General features: G+C 36.9%; 1 pseudogene; it reads left to right on the top strand.

Annotated features, from left to right (window-relative positions):
* LOC141540705 (ruvB-like 1) overlaps nucleotides 1–4,224 on the top strand; it is a 49,670-nt pseudogene extending 45,446 nt beyond the window's left edge.
* Nucleotides 4,225–24,953: the final 20,729 nt, after the last annotated feature.

The raw sequence follows: 24,953 nt of genomic DNA, 5'->3' as shown, positions 1-24,953 counted from the left end.
CTAATATGAGAGGAAAATATAAATGATGTTAGGCATTAAGAATGAGAAGATACAAAATGTGAGTTAATCCTTGTCCATTATTGTCACTATGGTCAACATGAGCCTATATGGTATCACCATAGCAATTCATCACCACACATGAAAAAGAGCTGAAGATGGAATTTGGATTATGGTCTCTCAGGCATCATCTGTTTTACTCTTTATCAAAATCTGGTTTTATACAGCTAAAGTTCCTGTTACTTTCTATTCATTTATTCATTCATCCATTTGTTTGTCTTAGAATATACTTTTCTCACTCCAGCTAGAAGTTCATCAGCCATTTATGAGCACTTCTCCACTGATGATCCACACAGAAACATTGTCCTATTTTGTTTCTAACCTTGACCAGTTCGCCCTTCCTTAGGTACCCTGGAACTCCTGCTCCTAGGAGCTGACCACATTAGTACCAAACTTAATGAGACTACCCAATTAGCATCAACATTACTGCATATCAAGATACCCAAGTTCATGTGATTTAACAGCCTCTGTCTCCCCAATAGTAGGGATTAAAGGCACAGGTGCCAATAATAAAAACAATATTGGATTTAGATCTTTCATGTACATTGATCATTTGAAAGATCTAATCTGCTTGTTCAGGAACAAATTCTATTTCTTCTTCAAATTTCTTATTGTTTTCAATTTCATTTAGAGACTAGAAAGTTTCGTTACTCCTTTGTAATCTGAAAAAAAGTTCTGATCTTTCTAGTCTACAATTTTTTCTATCCAATAAGCTGTCTATATCTTAGTCAACCCTCTTCATGTTCCCAATGCTTGCTTTCTCCTATCTTACCCTTTGCCCTGTTGAGAGTATCCTGTATCTAGAATTTTCAGGGGGTCGGGGGTTCTTTGTTTTTGGTGTTTTTTTTTATTAAAGCGTTTTATTTTAAAAACATAGTCATAGATAATTTTCAACATTCACCCTTGCAAAAGGTTGTGTTCCAATTTTTTCCCTCCTTTTTCCCCATCCACTCCCCTAGCAGTAAGTAATCCAATATACATTAAACAAGTGCAATTCTTATATACCTATTTCCACAATTATCATGCTACATAAGAAAAATCAGATCAAAAAGGGAAAAAATGAGAAAGAAAACAAATGCAAGCAAACAACCACAAAAAGAGTATAAATACTATGTTGTGATCCACACTCAGTCCTTCCTCTGAGTGTAAATGGCTCTCTTCATCACAAGACCATTGGAACTAGAAAAAAGCCATGTCCATCAGAATTGATCGTCATATAACCTTGCTATTGCTATGTACTATTATACATCTCCTGGTTCTAATCACTTCGCTCAGTATCAATTCAAGTAAGTCTCTCCAAGCCTTTCTAAAATCATCCTGCTGATTGTTTCTAATAGAAAAATAATATTCCGTAACATTCATATACCACAACTTATTCAGCCATTTTTCAACTCATAGTTATCATCTAATCAATTTCCAGTTTCTTGCCATTACAAAAAGGGTTTGCCACAAACATTTTTGCACATGTGGGTCCCTTTCCCTCCTTTATGATCTCTTTGAGATACTGGCCCAGTAAAGACACTGTGGGATCAAAGGGTATGAAGAGCCTGATGGCCCTTTGGCCATAGTTCCAAATTGCTCTCCAGAATAGCTGAATCAGTTCACAACTTCACCAACAATGGATTAGTGCTCCAGTTTTCCCACATCCTCTCCAGTATTCATCATTATATTTTCCTGTCATCTTAGCCAATTTGAGAGGTATGTAGTGGTGCCTCAGAGTTGTTTTAATCTGCATTTCTCTGATCAATAGTGATTTAGAGCATTTTTTTTCATATGACTAGAAATGGTTTCAATTTCTTCATTTGAAAATTGTCTGTTCATTTGTCTATCAATTGGAGAATGGTTTGAATTCTTATAAAATTGAGTCAATTCTCTATATTTCCTAGAAATAAAACCTTTATCAGAACCCTTGGATGTGAAATGTTTACCCATGGTTTATTGCTTCCCTTCTAATCTTGTCTGAATTGGGTTTTTGTACAAATATTTTTAACTTAATGTAATCAAAATTATCCATTTTGTATTCCATAATGTCCTCCATTTCTTCTTTGGCCACAAATTCCTTCTTTTTTCCAGAAATCTGAGAGACAAACTATCCTTTGTTCTTCTAATTTGTTTATAATATTTCTCTTTATTTCTAAATCATGAATTCATTTCCAACTTATTTTGGCTGTTAGGAATGGGTCAATGCCTAGTTTCTGCCATACTAATTTCTAATTTTACCAGCAATGTTTGTCAAATAGTTGATTCTTATCCCAGAAGTTGGGTCTTTGAATTTATCAAACACCAGATTACTATAGTCATTGACTATTGTGACTTACAAACCTAATCTATTCCATTGATTAACTACTTTATTTCTTAGCCAGTACCAAAAAGTTTTTGATGACTACTTATTTATAATATAGTTTTAGATCTGGTACAGCTTGACCACCTTCATTTGCATTTTTTTTCATTAATTCCCTTGAAATTCGTGACCTTTTGTTTCTTCCAGATGAATTGTTTTTATTTTTTCTATCTCTGTAAAATAATTTCTTGGGAGTTTGATTGGTATGGCATTGAATAAGGAGATTAATTTAGGTAGTATTGTCATTTTTAGTATATTAGCTCAGCCTACTAATGAGCACTTGATTTTTTGGGGGGGAGGGGAGTTTCTATGCTCATCAAGCTAGAGATTTCTGATTTCCTAGTGCACTGGCACCTCTCTACCTTTAACCTCAGGAGTGGAAAACCAATCAAATGCACTTGTTTTATTTGTAGGACCTTCTAGAACTGTTAAAACAGCCCTGGACCTGGCTATTGCTCAAGAGTTGAGTCTTAAGTTCCCTTCTGTTCCATGGTGGGAAGTAAAATATCCCCTACAGAAATTAAGAAGGCAGAAATTCTGATGGAAAACTTCAAAAGGACAATTAGTCTGAGGATAAAAGAAACCAATGATGTTTATGAGGGTGAAGTCACAGAGTTTACTCTATGTGAGACTGAAAACCCTATGAGTAGATGTGGCAAAATTATTAGCCATGTAATTATAGAACTTAAAATAGCAAAAGGAACAAAATAGTTGAAACTGAACCCCAGCATCTTTGAAAATTTGCCAAAAGAACAAGTGAGGATAGAGATGTGATATATATAGAAGCAGACAGTGGTGCAGTAAAGAGACAAGGCAGATGTGATACCTATGCTACTGAATTCAACCTTGAAGTGGAATTATGTGTTCCCTTGACAAAGAGTGACATGAGTGAAAGAAAGAAAGAAGGAAAAAAGGAAGGAAGGAGGGAAGGAAGGAAGGAAGGAAGGAAGGAAGGAAGGAAGGAAGGAAGGAAGGAAGGAAGGAAGGAAGGAAGGAAGGAAGGAAGGAAGGAAGGAAGGAAGGAGGGAAGGAAGGAGGGAGGGAGAGAGGAAGGGAGGGAGAGAGGGAGGGAGGGAGAAATTATTCAAGATGTGACCCTCCATAACCTGGATATAGCCAGTGCTAGGTCCCAGGGTAGGCAGGATATCTTTCCATGATGGGCCAGTTAGTGAAGCCAAAGAAGACTAAAATCACAGACAAATAGTGAGGGGAGATTAACAAGATGGTCAACAAGTACACTGACTAAGATATAGCTGTTCTTGGTCCCTGGCATGCTATTTGTCAATAAGGTGCACATGCTGGACAACACTATCTCCACCTCATCGTGGAGTCCTCCAGCACCTTCACCATCATTTTCACTTCTAACTGTGTCAGCTGTGCCATCAGGGGTACTGAGGATCTGTTCTCTCCTCTTGGAACTCTCCTTGATCTTTTGGACTAAGTGATTATCAACCACATTATGTGGTACACTCCATAAGAAATGAAAGAGATAATTAAAAATCAGAGCCCAGACAGAAAGGATTAACATCAGAGAGGAAGCATTGAACCACCTGAGAGAATTGGTACCAAGACAACATTAAGATGCTCAGTGCAGCTCCCGACTCCAGACCACCTGCTGGCCAAGATCATTGGGAAAGAAGGAACATGTAGAAGAAATTAATGAACTCTCCTATATGTCAGGTCCTCAGCCATCAGTGAGGAAGCATTGAACTTGCTGGCCAAGATCATTGAGAAAGAAACATTTAGAAGATATTAATTAATTCTTCCATGATGCCAAGTGTTCAGCCAAAATCCTAGATGATCAACAGGATAAATACATTAAGTAAAATTATGGTGGCATTTTAACCCTTTTGAACTGAAATGGAAAGATACCAAGAATGTTCCCTGTCCTGCTAAACTAGTAAAGATGTGAGGATGGATATTTTTGGAGCATAGAAACCTCTGGACTTAATGTCTACATTCCAAATTATGAGTAGTTAGTTATATTACCAGTTTTGTATGAAATGATTAATTTAAAATTATCATAAAATAGTTCTACCATAGTTGCTGTACTTCAAACCTCTCCTAGAATATCTTCTAATAAATCTTTTTAGTTAATTAAAAAAAAAACTCTCCCTGTAAAGTACCTGAGCTGTCTTAATTCATGGAATAAAGAAAGACTTAGAAGTCCCAAGTAAGAACTTAATGGAACCATATATCAAGTCCCAAGAACAGACACTGATAAAACCATCATGGCCTGAGACTCTCCCATAACATCTCTAGTTGTCTCTTTCATGTCCTGCCCATCTGCCTCTGGGGATATCAATCCCAGTTTGGGAAGCAGATACTTCTCTACTATAATATATTTAAGAATGGAAAGGAGAGGGATGTTAGAGGCTACTGAGTCTAAACCTCTCTTTTACAGATTAAAAAAAAATGTTGAGAGAAATTAAATCATTTTCCAAGAAGAAGGAATTAAATGGTTCACCAGAATCACACAACTAGTAACTGTCTGTACTATGATTTGAACCTCATTCTTCTTGATTACAAATCCAGTGTCCTAAATACTATATACCACACTGTCTTTTCTTTGCTTTTTAGCTATATCCTTGATGTTTTCATGATATAGCATCAACTTGTTGTCTGACTAGCCACAATCCCATTTAGTGTTTTCTGGGTAGATACTGGAGTGGCTGATGATTTCCTTCTCCAGCTTATTTCACAGTGAGGAAATTGAGGCAAATAGGATTAAGTGATTTTCCCAGGGTGACACAAAGTAAGTGCTGAAGCCAGATTTGAACTCAGTCCTCCTGACTCCAGGGCTAACGCTTTATCCACTATGCCACCTAATTCTCCTGGCATCAGTTTAGTTACCTGGTAAAAAGGTAGCTAAACTTTAAAAAGAACTTTTTTTAAAAATTTAAAAATATTTTAATAGTATTTTATTTTTCTAAATAGATGCAAAATAAATTTCTACATTTACCTTTGCAAAACCAAATTTTTTCCCTCCCTCCCTTACCTCTCCTTCCCCAAGACAGCAAGCAATCTGATAAAGGTTAAATATGTACAATTCTTCTAAATATATTTCCATATCCATCATGCTGCACAAGAAAAATCAGATCAAAAGGGGAAAAAACATGAGAAAAAAACAAGCAAACAATAACAACAAAAAGGTGAAAATATCTCTTTCTGTATATAGATGGCATTTTCCATCACAAGTCTATTAAAATTGCCTTTAATCACCTCATTATTGAAAAGAACCAAGTCCAGGGGCAGCTAGGTTGTGCAGTGGATAGAGCACCAGCCCTGAAGTAAGAAGGACCTGAGTTCAGATCTTGTCTCAGACACTTAACTTCCTAGCTGTGTGACCATGGGCAAGTCATTAAACCCTAATTGCCTCAAAAAAAAAAAAAAAAAAAAAAGAGCCACATCCATTAGAATTGATCATTACATAATCTTGTTTTTGCTGTATACAATATTCTCTTAGTTCTGTTCATTTCATTCAGCATGTTCATGTAAGTCTTTCCAGACTTTTCTGAAATCTGCCTGTTCATCATTTCTTATAAAACAATAATATTCTATTACATTCATGTACCATAACTTATTCAGTCATCCCCAACTGATGGGCATCCACTCAATTTCTACTTTATTGCCACCACAAAAAGGGCTGCTACAAACAGTTTTATACATGTAGATATTTTTCTCTTTTGTATGGTCTTTTGTAGGACTTATACAGACCTAGTAGAGACAGGTAGAGACAGTGCTGTATCAAAGGGTATACACAGTTTGATAGCTATTTGGGCATATAAAAACCTCTTAAATAAAAAATTAAAAAAATTTAAAAAAAAAAAAGCTGGGCCTTTGATTTCAGTAGTATAGGATACTCCAAATGAGGAAACTCCACCTACAAATGCATATCTATAACTGTTGTATAACTTAGAATCTTAGTTGCCTATGACCTTGGAAAGTTAAAGAACTTGCCCAGGTAGACACAGCTAAGAAGAACTTGAACTCGAGTTTTCCTCAATCCAAGAACAGCTCTCTATGTGCTGCTAAATGCTATTTCTTGTGGCCTAAAAATCCAGTTTTTGAAGGCCTATTGCTGTTAGCATTGATGTATTCATCTAATTATTCTGCAAAACCCCTCTCAATCTTAGTAGTAGACCCCAAATCACCATTGCATCATGGGTGCCTGACTGTCTTTATTAAAAAATTAATATCTTTTGGTTTATATCACATTCATTTCTTAATATATCCTATTCCCTTTCCTTACCCAGTGAATCATTCCTCATAAATAAAAGAAGAAAAAAAGAAAGAGGGAGGGAAAAAGCAACTTAGCAAAAATAACACATCAGCTGTGACTGGCAGTATATGTTATAACTGTCTGACAATATATGAAATATTCCACAATCTAGATATATTTTCTAAATACTATGGCTCCTGGATTAGTGACTGTCACACAGTAGGTATTCAATAATTGCTTATTGAATGAATGAATGAATATCTAAGATAACCCTCTTACAACTCCTATAAGTTTGTCTAAAATACCTTCTTTACCATGACTTGCTGATTCAGTGAAAGATAAATTTTGTTTAATTTCATAAGAAAAACTCAGCGAAGACACCCAGCCCACTCCACTGCAATTGCTGCATTTTAAGCCAAATATAACTTTCTCTTTGGTAAGTAGAACCCACCTTCCCACTCTCACACTGAAAATGTTAGCTTGTTAGCCTTGCTAGAGTTTTGCTTCTTTCTGTCAATGATGTTATAATAACATTAGACATGGCAAAAGATCAGAGGGTACTCCCATAAGCATAAGCATTTAATAAGTTTGTTCTTAAACCTAATTTTGATATGCTGAAGTGTAGAAAAATTGATTATATATGCAACCTGACTGTATTTTTAAAATAACAGAGTACTGAATTAGAGAAAAGAAAATTGTGTTAAGGAAGAATGAGTGACAGATTCTTGGGTCATCTGCAATGACAATCTTTAATGGGATATAAATGGGTTCTTCAAGATACAGAACAGGTGGGTGGTACAATGGATAGACCATTGGGCTTGGAATCAGGAAGATTCATCTTCATGAATTTAAATCCAACCTGTATGACATGTGTGACCTGTGTGATTCTGGGAATGTCACTTAATTCTGTTTGCCTCAGTTTCTTCATCTGTAAAAGAAGATGGAGAAAGAAATGGAAAACCACTCCAGTACCTTTGCCATGGAAATCCCAAATATAGTCATGAAATGATTCAACAATAACAACTAGTATAGAACAAAAAGGTAGAGAGGAAAATGGAAAAAGACTGCTGAAGTAGAAGAATCTTGTCATAGAATCATAGATCTGAAACTAGAATTGATCCATTTAGTGCAACCCCCTCAATTTATAAATAAAAAAAAATAAAATTCCCCATTCCCCATCCCTCCTTCATTCTACTTCATCAAGTGATTGGATAAAATCCCAAATGCCCACTCAGGTAGACTGACACTGTTTCCAAACAGATTTCAATGTTCAACTTTTTCCTGTAAGCTGTCCAGATAAGGGTTTGTTTGTTTGCTGCTATACAAACCTCCAGAAGTCAGATTTTTTGCTTTGGGCTTCACATAGTCCCTCATGTGAAACTGAAAGAAAATAAAAATCTGGAGGATGTGGGAAGGGTAAAAATAAATACATAACATAAAAAGAGATAAGCTAGGGATTTTATATTCAGTGAACAAATACTCTTGTTTTCATTGACTGCAAGGTTCTATTCACTTTCATAGATCAGGACTCTGGTCTGTACATTGGGGTTTCAAGGAAGACTGCACTTATAAATTAGTAAAATGTATGAGTCATTCCAAAGTTTCTTTTCATCCAAGATTCAGCTCCCAGCCTAGCAGAACATTGCAGCAGCTGTCCTAAAGGCAGTCCGCCCGTCATTAAAACATCATCACTGGGATTCAGTCTGCTTTAGGATGAAGCTATGGAGTTTCTGCTCATCCATACATTAATTTCCCACTTCTTGAACTTTGGATTTAATTTCCATCAGCCCTAAGAAATGCTGAGAGAATGTACACATCTCTGTCTATGCCTATGTGTGTTGATGACAGAGAAAATACACAGGTTTATAGGACCTGTGACAGAGCTTTCCAAAGGGTTACAGGAGAGATGGCTCCCTAAAGGAAACTTCAGATCAAAGTCCAATCCTAGCCCTCTTGTGTTTGAGATATTTTAGAGATATGAAATGTTCTTGTGTGAGGCAGATTTCCAGGAATCCAATGAAGCTGATTGGTAGCACCAAAGGAAAGGGAAATGAAGTAAGATTACAGAACTGGGTGAACAGTACACAAATAGGGCTACTTTAATGAGAAGTGAGATTATTTCTGTGGGTATAAAATCATAGGGTTCATTAGATTAAATTAGCCAAAAGACAATACAGGGGCTAGAAAAAAAAAAGCATTAAGCAACTAAGTCTTGCATAGATTTGGGGGGGGGGGGTAGGGACAAAAAAAGGGGTGAAAAATGAACCAAGTTTCCAAACAATTTAATTTATTAGAGACCTAGATCACACTTCCTGATCAAATCAAGTGGAATAGGAGAAGGCAATGCATTTTATGTTCTGTTCCTGGAATAAGTGTATTATTCCATTATTCCGTTCATACTTGTCTTGAGTTATAGAGGAGCTGGTTGTATCCATGTGTGAGATAATTTCCTTTCCCTTTTTTTTTTTTTTTTTTTTTTTGGTCCATTTTCTAAAGCTGTCAAAGGGCTATCACCAAGAAAATGTAGCTAGAGTCCCACTGAAGCTTGAAACCCGAAAAATGTGAGTGCAAAGTGACATGCTACTTCAGGGCCCCGTGGAAGGGGCAGACAGCCAGAGTGGTTTGAAGTCTATCTTCTCAGAGATTATGGAGCAGCAGCAGGGGATAACGAAAGAGCTTCCTCTGAGACACGGGAGATTGGCAGTTCTGGGGGTTTGTGCAATCAATATTGTTTATGGATTGCTTCTGACATGACGACGCCAATTTAAAAACACGCGCACACATTCACATGAGAATTTGGGGGAAATTACCCAAATGCTTAAATCCTTTCCCGGGGGCAATGGCTTTCAATAGGAGGATTTTTTTTTTTCATGAGAAATTCATGCAGTGAATACATTTTAAAAATAATAATAATCTGGCTGCCTCCCCGAACAATAGCCCATCCATATTGACTGCTTAGATTGAAAAGAGGGTCCTTATTTGAAACGTGTGTGAAATTAGGCCATCGGAAAAGAAACAAGACAAAGGATGCCCAGAATGGCTGCAACGAGTCCCTCATGCCGTCTAGTCCCTGACAATGCCTGGGAAATAAGAGGCTTCCATAGGCAGCCAAGAAACCTACACCGGGATGATGAACACAAAGAGACAGACAAAGCCGAGCATGGAAATGAACGATAAGCAGAGATCTGTAGCCATCAGGAAGGAGAGAAGAGGAGGCAGCTGCAAGAGACAGGAGGCCGGAAAAGATAGAGAATCAGGCTGCAAATAAATGCAATGATGGTAACGACGATGAGAGAGCTGAAATTAGCGAGCAGTATTCTATTGCTATTAGGTTTCACTCTGCTCTCTCCTCTGGATATTGACTGCTGATAAACAAGACTAATTTCAGGATTGAAGCTATATTATTTTTTTCTGAAACAGACGGAGGAGGGGACCAGTTATAGCAGAGATGAAGTTTGGTTTAAAAAAAAAAAAAAGCTGTTTCTGAAACTGGAGTAAACAACAAGGGCTACATTTTCAAAAACAAAAGAAAGAGGATCAGCACTTGTGAAAAAAGCCCATTCCACCCACACCCTGGCAGTTTCCAAAGATGTGGGCCTGACTTGTTGGAAAGTAGCATCTTAAGCGAGAGTACCACTCACAGTCATTGCAGCCATCAGTGTTGCTGCTGGGCATATAAAGCTGCATCTCACAGCCAGGGACTTCAGGACACTTTTGTTCACTCTTCAGGTACTAGGGTCATTCCTAGAAATCAATCCATATTTGAAAAGTTAGTAATATTCATTATAAAAAGAAAAGACAAAATAGTCAATAAATATTTATTAAGCATAGATTATGGACCAGCTAATCACCAGGAGAGACAAATAAGAAACAAAAAGATGGCCCCAGCCCTTGAGGAGTTTGCAGTTTAATAAGTGAAGACAATGCACAAAAGGAAACTGAAAAAGAGGGAAGGTGTGAATAGGATGTTAATGGAGCTGAAACCAGGCAGAACAGTTAATGGACATGAAACTAGCTGGAAAATTCTGGGAAGTTGGGGAAAGTTTATTCCTCTGCCCTCCAGCCAGCCATCACAGGGGATAAGCAACTGAGGTACTGAGGAGGGGAGGCATTAAGCGCTGAATCAATCTCCATGGTAATGGGATATCAGATGAGGAGGAGAATTTGAGGATGCACTTAGGCCATTTTGTTTTATGGATCAGACCTATGATTTCAGTGGGTAAAAGGAACTTCTCCCACTTATGCAGTTAAACAATTAATCTGCAATTTATTGTTGCAGAGAGTTGGCTGGCACTGAGAGGTTACCACAATTAGCACATATTAGAGCACAATTTGAACCCAGGTCCTCTTGACCAAAGACTTGCACCTTAACTACTTCCTTCCATATTAATTATTGGGGCTAGCATTATACTTTCACAATACCTTGCACATTTTAATACTCCCTATTTCAATGAAGAATCTCAAAATGTCACATACAAGAAGAGGGAAATAATGGGTAATCATGAAACAAACCTTGGCTTTGGAATCAGAAGACTTGGGTTTGAATTCCATACTTGTAAAAATCATTTTTTCCCTTGACCTTCATGAGTATCAATGCTCTCATGTGTACCATAAGAGGGCTGGACGGATTTCTGAGATTCTCTAAATCTCTGATTCTATAAAATATACTCCAACAGGTTATGGGTTCAATTTTTTTTTTTTACTGTGGATTGCTTCTGTCATGATTGCCCCAATTTAAAAATAAGCACATATATACACCTGAGAATTTGGGGGAAATTATCCAAATGTTTAAATCTTTTCCGGGGATAAAGATTTTCAATAGGAGTATTTCACAAGAAAAGATTGAATTAAAGCCACTGGTATTTACCCATGAGGGTCTCAGATGATCGAAATGCTGTTTTGCAAAACCAGGATTTTGTCCGACTAAGCCAACCTCTCTGGGGTATTTTCCAGGGCATTATGCAAAATGAGACTCCAAAAAGCTGTACGGTACTTTAGGCTAAAGAGTACAGCCAGACAAAAGCCTTCCAAACAGCACAAGGCAGTGAGTAGCTAAGAGGTTGAAAGAAAGAAGAAAGACATTCCCTTTTTGTGCTACATCCCTGACTTTCTCCCTGCAATTGGTTTTGAGAAATTGCTCCTAAACTCTCACACAAAGGGAAAAATAGGGAGAAAAAGAGCTGTCAAAGGATGTCATTCTTCATTCTGTTATGACTCTCCTCTTTGCTGGATGTTTACTTGGAGAAAATTTCATTTAATGGGCTGTAGGTTTACCATGGCTGCAAGGATGGATCATCAAGGCTCAGTGCACTATACATTGGTTTAGAGGCAGGGACATTTCATTTGGTTCGGCACAGTAGCATTTTTTTCTGGAACATATATGAGTGTATGTAAGCATGTTTATGTATGTATGTATGTTCATGCTCCAGCAGCAAAAGAATTAAGATTTGTCCTTCATTGTTCTTCTCCATCCTCAAACTGGAGGAGAGGCAGATCTGTCTTTCAGAAAGGAGGTTATGTCAAGAGAATCCTAATAACTCTAGGAAAATTATTTCCACAGCTTCTGGTCTTCTGATGATGTCTGTTCCATTTCCTCACAGTTCAGAAGGCACCGTCCCTCATTCAGATTACAGAAAGTTGATGGCATGTCTAGGTCTCATTAGAACTAGAATCCAGAGGGGATGGGTGGGAAGATAAAGCTTTTTTTTTTCTCTGCCTTAAATATGATGTGCCAGCTGTAAAGAATTATGTACTGCCCCTCCTTTTTTAAAAGAAAAATCAGAGAAAACACAGTGATGGAAGGAATGTCATTTCCTCTTTTATTTTTCTTCTTAATTCCAGAAGAAAAGATTTCTTTGTATTACCTCTAGGGGAACTAGTCCTGTTAATAACAAGTTGACTCAACTCACAAGTGGATGCAGCCCCCAATTCTAAATGTTAATCGGCTGGCGGCTCTGGGTGGGGGGGATTTGGTTTCGGCTGGATACTCTGGTTGGCAGCAACCCATCTTGCAGGAGTTGAATCATGCCGCTGAATCACTGCCAGGCTGACAGGATGGTGTTTTGGGGAAGTTCACAGTCCTGTCAAAAACCTGCTGTTGCCATTGGCTGATATTATGCAAGCTCTTAAAAGATATTTATTTATATTCTACTTTTGGGTTTGGGGTGTGTGTGTGTGTGTGTGTGTGTGTGTGTGTGTGTGTACATGTATATGTATATATGTGCATATCTTCAGTCACTGAAATTTTAAGGGACCTAAATTGTCCCAAAACTTGATCATATCATAGAATCATATGTTTAAATCTAGAAGGTGCCTTAGAAGTCAGTCCAATTCCTCATTTTTCAGAAGAGAAAACTGAGGCCCAGAAAAGTATAACTACCCAAGATTATACAGCCAGGAAAAAAAAAGTCCTACTTGACTGACTCTACTCTTTTAAGGCCCTTCTTCTCTTTCTTAAAACTTATGTAATTGAGGGATCCTCAGCTAAAAAGAAAAAAGAGATAAAATAGCTATGACTACTATTTGAAGATTCATCCATCCATCCATCCATCTATCATCATGCTGTCTATGAGGGAGGAAGCAAAACATAAGTGTATTCTGACTGAATCATTTATATAACACTTTTAAAGTTTGCAAAGCATTGTGTGTGTATGTGTGTGTGTGTGTGTGTGCGTGTGTGTGAAGAGAGAGAGAGAGAGAGAGAGAGAGAGAGAGAGAGAGAGAGAGAAAGCCATAGATACATAGATGTACATATGTACAAATAGATATACTTGTATCAATAACTAGATGGATGGATAGATAGATTGGTGGATAGATTTAATTTAATCTTCACAAAAACTCTGGGAGGCACATACTATTATTATCTTGATTTTATAGATAAGGAAACAGACAGCGAAGACAGTAACTTGCCAAGATCACACAGCCAGTAAGCATCTGAGGCAGAAATCAGATTCAACTCTTCCTGACTTCAAGGCCAGGCCTCTATCCAATATACTACTTCTATGTTCCCTTCTGGTCTTAAATTGTTTTCTTATGCCCAGGATAACAAAGTTTTATTTTATTTTATTTTTTTCCAAATCAATTATAACTTTTCCGTTGAAGATCCTTAGAGAGCTGGGAGATTTTCACTTGCTTAGGGAATAGTTCATGTTTGTCTTGACCACATGGGTGCTCACCAATCAGCCTCTTAGAAACCATATCTGCACTTAGGCCTGCTGGTTCCTAAATCGATTCTACTCTCTGAGTCAGGAATTTAGGTTTCTAGCCAAAGCCTAGGAAACTCTCCCACTATATCAAGAAAGACTTGGTTCAGAAATTTAGTAGGCAGTGAGAGAATAAGTGAATTCATCTCTATGCCTAATTTAAATCATAATAGAAAGGCAGATTGCTTTAATAGCTAGTGTTCTGGCTGGAGATTTAAAAACCTGAGTTTTGTCCTTAGCCCAGGTCTGGCTTAGTTCAAGGTCCCATATATGAAAATATGAAATGCACAGTTAGCAATTATAGGGTAAATTAAGCTCCTATAGACAGTTAATCTAGTTAATTCAAGCCTGAAAGAAAATAAAAAATAACAGTGTGACTCAGCCACATTAAACAGAGTTCAGTCATTGTCTTGATGCTTAATGTGACTGTCCTTAAATTCTCAGATGAAATCAAATGAAAGGAAAAATTGTCTTTGATTTGAGCCTTAAGGGGAAAAAGAAGGTTGTTGTGTTTTTTTCTTCTTTCATTTTGTTTTGTTTTTATTTTTTTTAGTGTTAGTTAAAAGAGTTGGAATTTTTCTTTAGAATATTTTCCTAAGCAGACATTTGGCAAGGGATAGGAATATTGTCTAAATAAAGGTAGGGAAGGTGTAGAAGACAGGTTCTTTCAAGTTCTGCCTTGGGCACTGGGAGCAGCTGCTCTGGTACATCCCAGGGAGAATGACCTTGGCCATTAACTTGAGTCTTTGGATGGAAATTTCATATGTGGCTATTTCAGAAGGAATAATGCCCTTCAGGGACTGACATCTGAAAGGCATTACAATCAATTCCACCAGGTTCACTGATCTTTCTTTCACTGCAACATCCTTGCTGGTTGAAACACAAAATAGGAGAATGGAAGTTCATGTTTTCTTGATTTGTCAATTCATTGTTTAATTAAAATGAATTTCAGCTATAGTATAATAACCAAAAGTGCATTAAAAATTCCCCTCAGAGTTACTATTACTTAATAAGCCTATAAAATAACTATCTAAAAATATACTCCAATAGTGCATCCATGCCCATAACCTCTGTAAACAAAGTATACAACATCTGCTTTGGATGTCCTTATGTAGTTTTTTCTTTTTCATCCTCCACCTAGCTGCCAAAAGAATCTTCAATGAATCCCTATTTTCTCTAGAGTAAAAGTATAATTCCTTTAATTGGGCATTTAGGTCCTTTCCCTCTGGTTCCAGTCTACTTTATAGATTTATTCCACACTATTTCCCTTCTCATTATTTTATAGCCAACTAGGCCTCTTTACTGATTTGACAGTTCAGCACACAAGCTATCCCCATATCTGAAATGCACTCCCTCCCATCCATTAGCTTCCTTCAAGCTGCAATCCACTTAACAATTCCTATGGCAGCTTTTAGTAATACTTGTTAGGATCAATGTTCTCTCCTTCCATATTGAATTCCTCAACAACTAGTTTTTGTTGTGTTTTTCTATTTTATTTTTTGTTATTTGTATCCCAGATCTTAGCACAATGCTTTAGTCCCTTGTCCATAGTAGGTGCTTAATGAATGTTTGTACAATTAAATTGGGTGGAACCTCTACAACAAGAGGAAACTTTATGATGAGCAATCTTTAAATCAAATAATGAAGGTCCCATGAAAAGATCCAGTTCTGAAGAAACTAAGACACTCTTCCTATTCAATCATGCATAAAACTATTCATATTTTAGATTAATATTTAGCATTTTTGTTCTATTTACCTCCTTATTCTAATTCCCTGAGTCACAAGGCCCAGACCTCTTACACAATTTGCCCACAAGCACTCCCCTTACAAAATAGAAACTAGAAGGAAAGCAAAGGTCTATATCTTTTCTGTCAAGGCATACCAGCACTAAATTGCTTTCTCAAGACAATCACCAATATAAAGTCAGTCTCATTTTGAATATCTCACCTTAGGAAGGCAACATGATAAAGTCAATGAAGTGGAGAAAGCCCTGCAATTAGAGGCATGAAGAACCTGTGTAATTCTGGGCAATTAATTTAATCTTTTTTGCCTCAGTTTCCTCCTCTGTAAAATGAAGATAATAATGGAGCTGTTATAAATGTTATAATACATGCAAAATGTTTTGCATATATTAAAGTGCTACATAAGTGTGATGATAAAAGGTTCAAGAGATGTAGTTTCTGGGTAATTAGTTATTTTATTAATCATTGATAATGAATAATTAATAAAAGAAAATAGTGACACTCTCAAATACCAAATACTCCCCATGGAATCCACTCAATGCCTGCCTATATGCAGTTAAAATACTGGTATTATTGAGGGTGGCAATCAACTTTGATTGGTTAATAATGAGAATAGTATAATGAGAGGTGGACTTATTCTAATGAAGATGTCATTCTGATCATTCAGTCTTAGACAAAGAGGCTTATTTCTTATCCAAACTATTCTAGCCTAGGATAATCTATACAAAAAGGGATCCATTTTTGCTCTGACCTGGTTCAGAAGACAATAAGCCAGAATTTATCTTAGATTCTTTATGAGGTTCTCTAGCTGGGTGGGGCAACAACTACATCTAGACAAGATGTTCTAGGTGGGGTAAATTTTGAGGAAAAGTCTAGAATCTCCTCAATAATTGGTTATTTGGTAATCATTTTTCTTAATGTTAGCCATTACTGTTATTGCTGTTGTATTATTGTTACTATTGACTGAAAAGCTGGAGTATCTGAGATAATAATCCCACTTCTTTTTAAAAGTATTTTATTTTTTCCAATTACATGTAAAGAAAAATTTAACATTCTTTTTTTCTGATTTCCAAATGTTCTCCCTCTCTTCTTTCCTCCCTTGCTTACTTAACAAGATAAGCAATTTGATATATATGCAATCAGGTAAAACATATTTCCATGTTAGTCATTTTGTAAAAGAAGGAAACATAGGAAAAAAAGAAAATTAAGTGAAAATTAATAAAGTGAAAGTAGTCTGCTTCAATCTGCATTCAGATTCTATCAGTTCTTTCTCTGGATGTGAATAAAAGAAAATCTGAGTCTTTATCATTATTAAGTGTGCAAGTCATCTAATTTCTTGGGCATTCTCTCCCCACCCCCATAAAACTAGTGGTTTGGGGTAGACATTCCCTCAGTTCTCTACTAGCTTTATATCTGTCATCCTATGATCCTTCCTGATCTCACCTGAATGCACAAACTTGATTTTCACACTAGCTCATTCTGAACCTCCAACACACTCCCAGAATACCCAATTAACTGATTCTCCCTCCACATTGTAGCAACCCCACTTCCCAAGCTGGTTTACCAAACCACCAATTCATATACTGCAGGCCTGAGGCTGCTTCTTGACTCTCCTGAATAGCCCCTACAGGATTCTAATCATTGACTTCTTCTTGCTGCCATCCCCACAGTGGTAAGGGACAGAACAGAGAGGAAGTAGTCCATGATAGGTCACACCTGTGTCTTCTTTCCCCTCTCTCAACCCTCTAGGTTTTAGGCTCCTGATACACTATCTGTTTGACTCACACAACTGATTCATCTTCAAACACAAAGGGATGACAGTGTGCAGACACACAACCTACAATTTTCTTTCTGTGCTGTTTACAACCCATATGTGGAAAGCTGCCCATTTATGGAGAAACATGCATAACTGTGAATGGCCAGATGGGTCTTTTCTGCAAAACTGTTAGGGCCCTTTAAAACCAGCCCAACTGCCAACTCCTTTGAAAGAGAGGTGGTAGCAAGACAAATGTCACACACCTGCAGACAGACAGTTTTGAAAAGAAATGGTAGCACAAGTCAAGGAGTATATTAAGTCTATTTTTAAACATAGGAGCGTGATGATCAATGGCACAAAAGCCATCACTGAAGAGTAGTATGATTGGCTGTTTGATTCACTGAATAATAGGTTCTCCTCCACCTAATTTGAAAGCCTTCATTTTTTTTTGACAAGCTCTTTAATTTACCCAGTGAATACACAATACCTGGAATTAACTTGTATGTAAACAAAGCAGGTTGATGGATTAAATGCATTAAATAAAGTACATTGCATGAATACTTTCTTATCACCTCCTACTGATAGGAGAATCTTAAGGAAATTAAGATGACCTTATCTTTTATAGCAGAAATTCTATACTCTTGGTTCTATGCTTCTCTTCTCTAATGAGGCGCCAGAGAAGAATAATGGAAGGGGAAAAGGATCCAATAAATGCATGCTGACATGGTAACGGTGAGGGTGAGAGTTGGGACTGTGAGTGGGGGTGGTGGCCATTGTTTCTCCTACACCAGTACATACTGAAGGACTGTGTTCTGTCACAATGCCTAGTGTACAGAACTCCAAAGAGCTCCTCTAGGATTTGGACAGCAATGCAAACAGGAAGTTCCCGATCCTAGTATTCTTTAGGTTTTGCTTCTGGCAGTCTTTCTGCAATCTACAGAACTACCATTGCTGTGCCAGCAATAAGTGGCTGGTTCCTCCTGGCCAGGGTCAGGATTCTTTCCAAAGAAGAGAATTTGGGAAGAGGAAAAGAGTGAGTAAGTCAAAAAACATTTATTAAGTACCTACTGTGTGCCAACCACTGTGCTAATTAAGAAGAAAGACAAGAGACAGTCACAATGCTCTTTAAGCTTAAAATCTAATGGGAGAACCAGCCACCAAACAATAACAATGTACAAAACAAGCTTGTTACAGTGTAGATGCAAAATATTCAATAGAGGGAAGGTCCTAGAATTAGGAAGGACCAGAAAAGGCTTCCTGTAGAAGGTGGGCTTTTCGCTAGGACTTGAAGAAAGCCAAGAGGAATTATTAAAGAGGGAGATCATTCAAGCCATAGGGATATTTCTTCTCTCTGTCTCTGTCTCTGTTTCTCTCTGAGTCTCTCTGCATGTGTCTTTCTCTTTCCTTCCCTTCCTCCCTCCCTCCTTCCCTCCTCTCTCTCTCTCTCTCTCTCTCTCTCTCTCTCTCTCTCTCTCTCTCTCTCTCTCTCTCTCTCTCTCTCTCTCTCTCCCCCCTCTCTCTCTCTCTCTCTCTCTCTCTCTCTCTTCTCTCTCTCTCTCTCTCTCTCTCTCTCTCTTCTCTCTCTCTCTCTCTCTCTCTCTCTTCTCCCCCCCCCCTCTCTCTCTCTCTCTCTCTCTCTCTCTCTCGTCTCTCTCTTCTCTCCTCTCGCCCCCCACTCTCTCTCTCTCGCTCTCTCTCTCTCTCTCTCTCTCTCTCGTTACTTCAGATTAGCCATGTTAATTTACATACCTCACTTAATATACAGTGAAACCAGTATTTCTCTCTTCTTTGATTCAAGTGGATCTCTATGCACATAGATTTGTTTCTATACACAAGAAAATAGTCAACAATGAAGCACTAAATTAGTTATCAAATCTTTGGGGATCACACTCTTATATGTTAGAAATAAGAAAACTTCTTCCAGTAAAACAGGCCCAACAGGATTTTTGTAAATTTTGTAAATCTTACTAATAATGTAGTTTTCCATAAAGAGTCAAAAATATCTTTTATTCATCAGCAACAAGAGGTTGAAATGTTCTACAAAATATTGTTTGTGTGCGCTATACTGAAGATGTGCTTGCTTGGATCATCCTGTGCTATCCCCAGTAAACTGTATAGCAATGGAGTAAATTTCTCATGAACCATAACATAAAGCAATATTCCAAATGTACCTCATAATTTAACTACTTGAATTGCCATTCTGCTAACAGGTATTTACATGAACCTAAGAAAATCCATAACCTGTTATTTCTCCACTCTAGTCTAATCTCTGCCCTGGTTTCAAATTTTGCCCTTATTGTTTTATCCTATTTTTTTCTCTGAAAACAACTTAGGATTCCTGAGATATAAGAGGGAAATGCCCAATAATTATTAAAACATAAATAAGAGGTAACAGGAGAAAACACATAAACTGATTCAGAGAGAAGTAAGCAATACTAGGAGGACAATATATCCAATGACTAAATTCTGTTCTAATTCTATGACCCTGTTATTCTAGGATCTGACTAGTTATAAGGAGAAAATTTGGAATCTGAAAACAAATAATGAAAAATTCCTCCCTGTTCTCAGCAGGGCCAAACAACTGACTAAACCTATTTGCCCGAATTTCCTCATATGTAAAATGGGCTGGAGAAGGAAATAACAAAATAAGCCAGTATCTTTGCTAAGAAAATCTCAAATGGAGTCACAGAGTCAGACAGAACTGCAGCACAAAAACAGTAATCTTTTGGATTTCCTTAAGTCTGCCACTCATTTTCTTTAATTAACTTACATGCCTTCCCTACAAACTATCATTCAAATTCATGTGTGATAAATAAACTAGCTACCACTCTTGAGAATTAAAATTTTTGAAGTATTTATAAAAAAAAAAAAAGGATGGAGATTTTTAAATGTGCTTTATCAGCTGGCCCAGGAATTCAATTCCAAAAAATTAATTTAAAACATATTTTGACTCCAAAAAAGCAATATTAGCATAACCATGTGGCCTCCCAAAGAGGGCAACACTCTTATGGTCATATAAATTTGAGTCACTATATCAAGCATCTTTGATTTCTGTATCAAGGACCTTTGAGAGTTATGGTTTGGACAATTGCTTTGTGGCTCATGACAAAGGACAAAGAATAGTCCTTTTTATCCTAATATACATAGGCCTTCAAGAGATAAATAGGCATATTTTAAGACATCTATGATGAGAAAAGCTGACATCTTATTTTTCACTAACCTTTAACAGAAATTTAGCAGTTCCTTCAATTATTTAACAGCATTATTCTGAGAAGGGGTCCATGGGCTTCACCAGGCTGCTAGAAAAGTATATGACACCAAAATATTCTAAGAACTTTTGATTTATCATAGACAAGTTTTAGAATTTTCTTAGACTTGTAAAAGTTAAATTTATAAAGTTAAAAAAGTTAAATTTATCAATGGTTATAAAGCATGCATATAACTAGATATCCTATTCTGCCTCTACAAGTGGGCATATTTCTTTAAAAACAAATAAAACCCCAGTTATATTGTTTTCTTCATATTTGTGTCTTTTGTTAAGCCACAAGTGGAAAACATGAAGGACATGGGCATTTCTGAGAGTCTCTGTGTGAAGCCACTGGTCCAGGATTCCTTTCTTTTTCCTGGTTTATTCTTCCTAGTGTTAGAGCCAAAGTGGAACACCCTAGAGACAGGTATACATCCAGACAGTGAGCCAACCCCACCCTTATCCTCATCCTCCCAGCATTACATCACCAGCATCAGTATCAACAAGAGTAGAGAAGAGGGATCATTGCATATATACTTGTGTGACAATTGGAGGAAACAGATAAGAAAGTGACAGTGACAATGACCATTACCCATAGAAACATTTCTCTAGCTAACTAGGTACCTACACCAAGGTGTCTTGCATACTGGTGCAGTGCTTCTCACTACCCTTTTTGTTGTAGCAACAAGATTGGAAGAATGCCAATCCCACTAGCCAAGTTTGGGGTCAAGCCGACAAGTATTTATTAAGCACTTAATATGTGCCAGGTCCCATACATCATTTGTCATTGAGCTCAGAAGATGAAAATAGCAATGCCCTTTGTCCAAATTTTCCCTCCTCTACTACTATTTATTCTAACATTCAAGGTCCTCCACAATCTCTCTCTAATAATTCAATTTAATTCAATTCAATCAAATGAGATCTTCTATATCAAATATTTTGCAAACCTTAAGGTATACCATTAATCATTAACGATTAATATTAACTATCATTATTTATTATATTCTTTTGTTTGGGGGGAAGGCAGGCAGCTAATTATATTAGAAAAAACAATATGTACACAGGTAAGTAAATACAAGTCAATTTGAAAAGATATAGAAGAAATCCTAAAAATGTTGGTGGAAGAGGTAGTCACTGAACTGAATCTGTTCTGTAAAAGTTACAATAATAAATTCTAATTTCATTGTACTTATTTTTATACAGTTCACAATCCATTTAAATAGTATTAGCCACTGCCTCATATCTAGAATAAAATCCTTCAATATCAGTGCCTATTGGAATCTTTATCTTTCTTTGAAATTCAGCTTCAGAGATGGTTCCTACATGAAAGTTTCCTTCCTTTCTCAAATTCTTATCACTTTCTGCTTGACCATTTCTATATACTTAGAACACCCTAAATTACTGCATATTTATCCATATACATATCTAATCTCTGCAATAGATTGTTATATCCTTGAGGGAAGAGTCTTTTTTATTCACCTTTTTGTCCGTAAAGCCAAGTATATAAAGTCTTATGCTGCTGAATAAATCTTGCTCTCTCGATGCCCTTAAAAAAAAAAACAAACAAACAAAAAACAACACAACTTCCTTCTTAAAAAAAAAATTGATGAATGTGTCCCCTTTTGGTACACCTGTTGTGGCCCTTCTCAGACTCCCATAAGGAAGAACTTTTCCCTTTATTATCTCATTAGATTGTGGGCTGCTGTTCTACAGCCTTCTTCAGCTGTCCTTTCTGATTGACTGATCCAAGCTGAGGAGTACAGTACCAGATGAATTGTGAACACAGAAAGACAATCATACAATTAGACATTTCCAGAATGCTGTATCTTTAAAAAGCAGTATGGTATAGTAGATTGGAAAGAGGAGGAGGCCTTTGATATAAATTACCTATGTGATCCTGAGCAAGTCATTACCTTCTTGGTGCCCTAAGCAATTCTCTAAGGTGAGAGGATGGTAGACCTGCAATGGGAGTGGGAGTTTTGTCATTTGGTAGTAACCTATACCAGAGAAATTATTCATCCAGCTCCCAACACTACTTAAGCTGCTTTTGGGTATCATGGAGCTTTTTTTGAAGTCCTTCTCCAAATAATGTATTTCTTTTTGATTCCTAATTGAAGAAATACTAAATTTCAATTTGATGCTGTAGGAAATAAAGATATATATATATATATATATCCATTTAAGCTTACAGAACCCTCTGAAATCTTTCCATGAATGGTTCCATAGATCTCCAGGTTAAGAACCCTTGTCAACCCCTAGACTGTGTTTTCCAATAGTTCATATGTTTTTTGCATAGTTCTGTATGCAGTGGTGAATTTTTATAAAATGACAGCTGGGTCCTGACAGCCAGGGGAAAGAGAATTTTCAATCTGACTCAATGTCTCCTCCACTCCCCTCCTCCACCACCCAGAATTTTGCTTTCTGTTGCTTTCTATGGCTGAATAACTTCCTCTCTTCTTGACAGAGATTCAATATGTGTCTCTTAAGTTGCATGTAGTAAGTGTGCAATAACTACAAGGACAACAAACTCAAAGAAAAAAAAAACTTGTCAATCTAACTGATAAGTTTAAAACTCTCAAGATAAGATTTTGAAAACACACAGAAAGGAAGATTGCCTGAATACTTCCTGTGCTGAAGCCTGAAAACCTTTTGAGGCAACACATGTAGCATATTCCCAGTTGTTAAAAGACAACATCTCTAAAATCATGAAAGACTTGGAAAAGGTTTGGTTTTTTTCTGATTCTCATCAGAATTGAGCTACTATTTATTTACCTTGAGTTCATGCAGCTGAACCAATGGCTCTTCTTCCCTTGAAGTCAATAACAACTGGGGACTGGATTTGAACCAGAAGGGCGTGTTTAATGACTGATTTACAAAAAAAAAAAAAAAAAAAAAAAAAAAACAAAACAATTTTAATTCCCCCACGAAGTACTTTTAAGTGCTTTTCACTGTTAGCATTTCCTCTAGCACTTTCTTAAATTGAGATAATCAATCACTAGAAATTTAACAATAAACTCTCAGGAGCCCCATAAGCTGTCTCAGCACCCCTCTGGAACTAGATTGGAAATTAGCATAATAATGTTTGATATATATATATATTTTTTTTTTTTTGCTTTTTATTTTGTTTTGGTTTTGCTGAGGCAAATTGAGGTTAAGTGACTTGCCCAGTTAGGAACTGTTAAGTGTCTGAGGGCAGATTTGAACTCAGGTCCTCCTGACTTCAGGGCTGGTGCTCTATCCACTACAGCCACTGCCCTCCACACAGTGTTTTTAATGTTCTCCACTGAGTTACACTTATATAAAAGAAGATATAGTCAGGACCTCATATCTTCAGTCATTTTTTTCAGGCCTTCCATCTTGTTGGGATTTTCTTGGCAAAGATCCTGCAATGATTCACCATTTCCTTTTCCAGCTCATTTTATAGATGAGGAAACTAAGACAAACAGGGTTAAGTGACTTATCCAGCATGGCCTAGCTAATAAGTGTCTAAGGTTGATTTTGAATTTAAGAAGATGAGTCTTCCTAACTCCAGGCTGAGTTTTTATCTACTGAGCTCCCTAGCTTCCCTGTAGTAAAAGTCTCCCCAAGGCAAAATCATAAAGTTAGAAAGATTAATATTATGTGACCTGTACTTTCAACATCTTCTCCAGGGTATCCTTCTATCCTGACCCAAATTCCCCTCTCTAGATTTATCTGAATCTTCCTAACAGTTGAATGTTTCAGGGCCACAGGATCACAGATTCAGGATTGGAAACAAGCTCAAGGGCCCTCTAGTCCAATCCACTCACTTTACAATTGAAGAAACTGAGGCACACTCAGAAAAGTTATGATTTACCTAAGATCATATAGGTAATAAGAGATAGGATAAAGAGTTTTGAACTTATTTCAAATTCATGGCTCAATCCACCACACTAATACTCACATTACCCAATAACCAATTTAAAAAATTTTAAATTACCAAATAATCACCTAATAACTACTAAAACTTTAATACCATTGAAGAATCTTATCTTAATTGTCTTTTGTTGACACAAAAGTAAATATATTCCTGAGATTTTTTAGTTTAATTAAAATAATTGTGTCCCCCTTCCCCTACTCCCCCTCCAAAAAACAAAACAAAACAAAACAAAACCAAACAAACAAACAAAAAAAAACTTTGTCACACCACATGTCCCAGTTTGGGGCTTGAAAATACACTCATCTTATCAAAACTTTCATAGATCTATATTCTTATCCATGGGGCTAATTGATCCAAAAGGTACACATCTGTCTATCTTTACCTCTTCACTTTGATTCTCATCCATGTCCTTCCATAAATCTTCCTTGGGAGTCCACCCAAAATGCTGAGGGCCTTCCACTATACTGCTTAACAATGCATGAATATCA

This window comes from Sminthopsis crassicaudata, chromosome 4 (genome assembly GCF_048593235.1).
Source record: "Sminthopsis crassicaudata isolate SCR6 chromosome 4, ASM4859323v1, whole genome shotgun sequence".
Lineage (NCBI taxonomy): Eukaryota > Metazoa > Chordata > Mammalia > Dasyuromorphia > Dasyuridae > Sminthopsis > Sminthopsis crassicaudata.
This window is presented reverse-complemented; position numbering and strand designations above follow the sequence as displayed.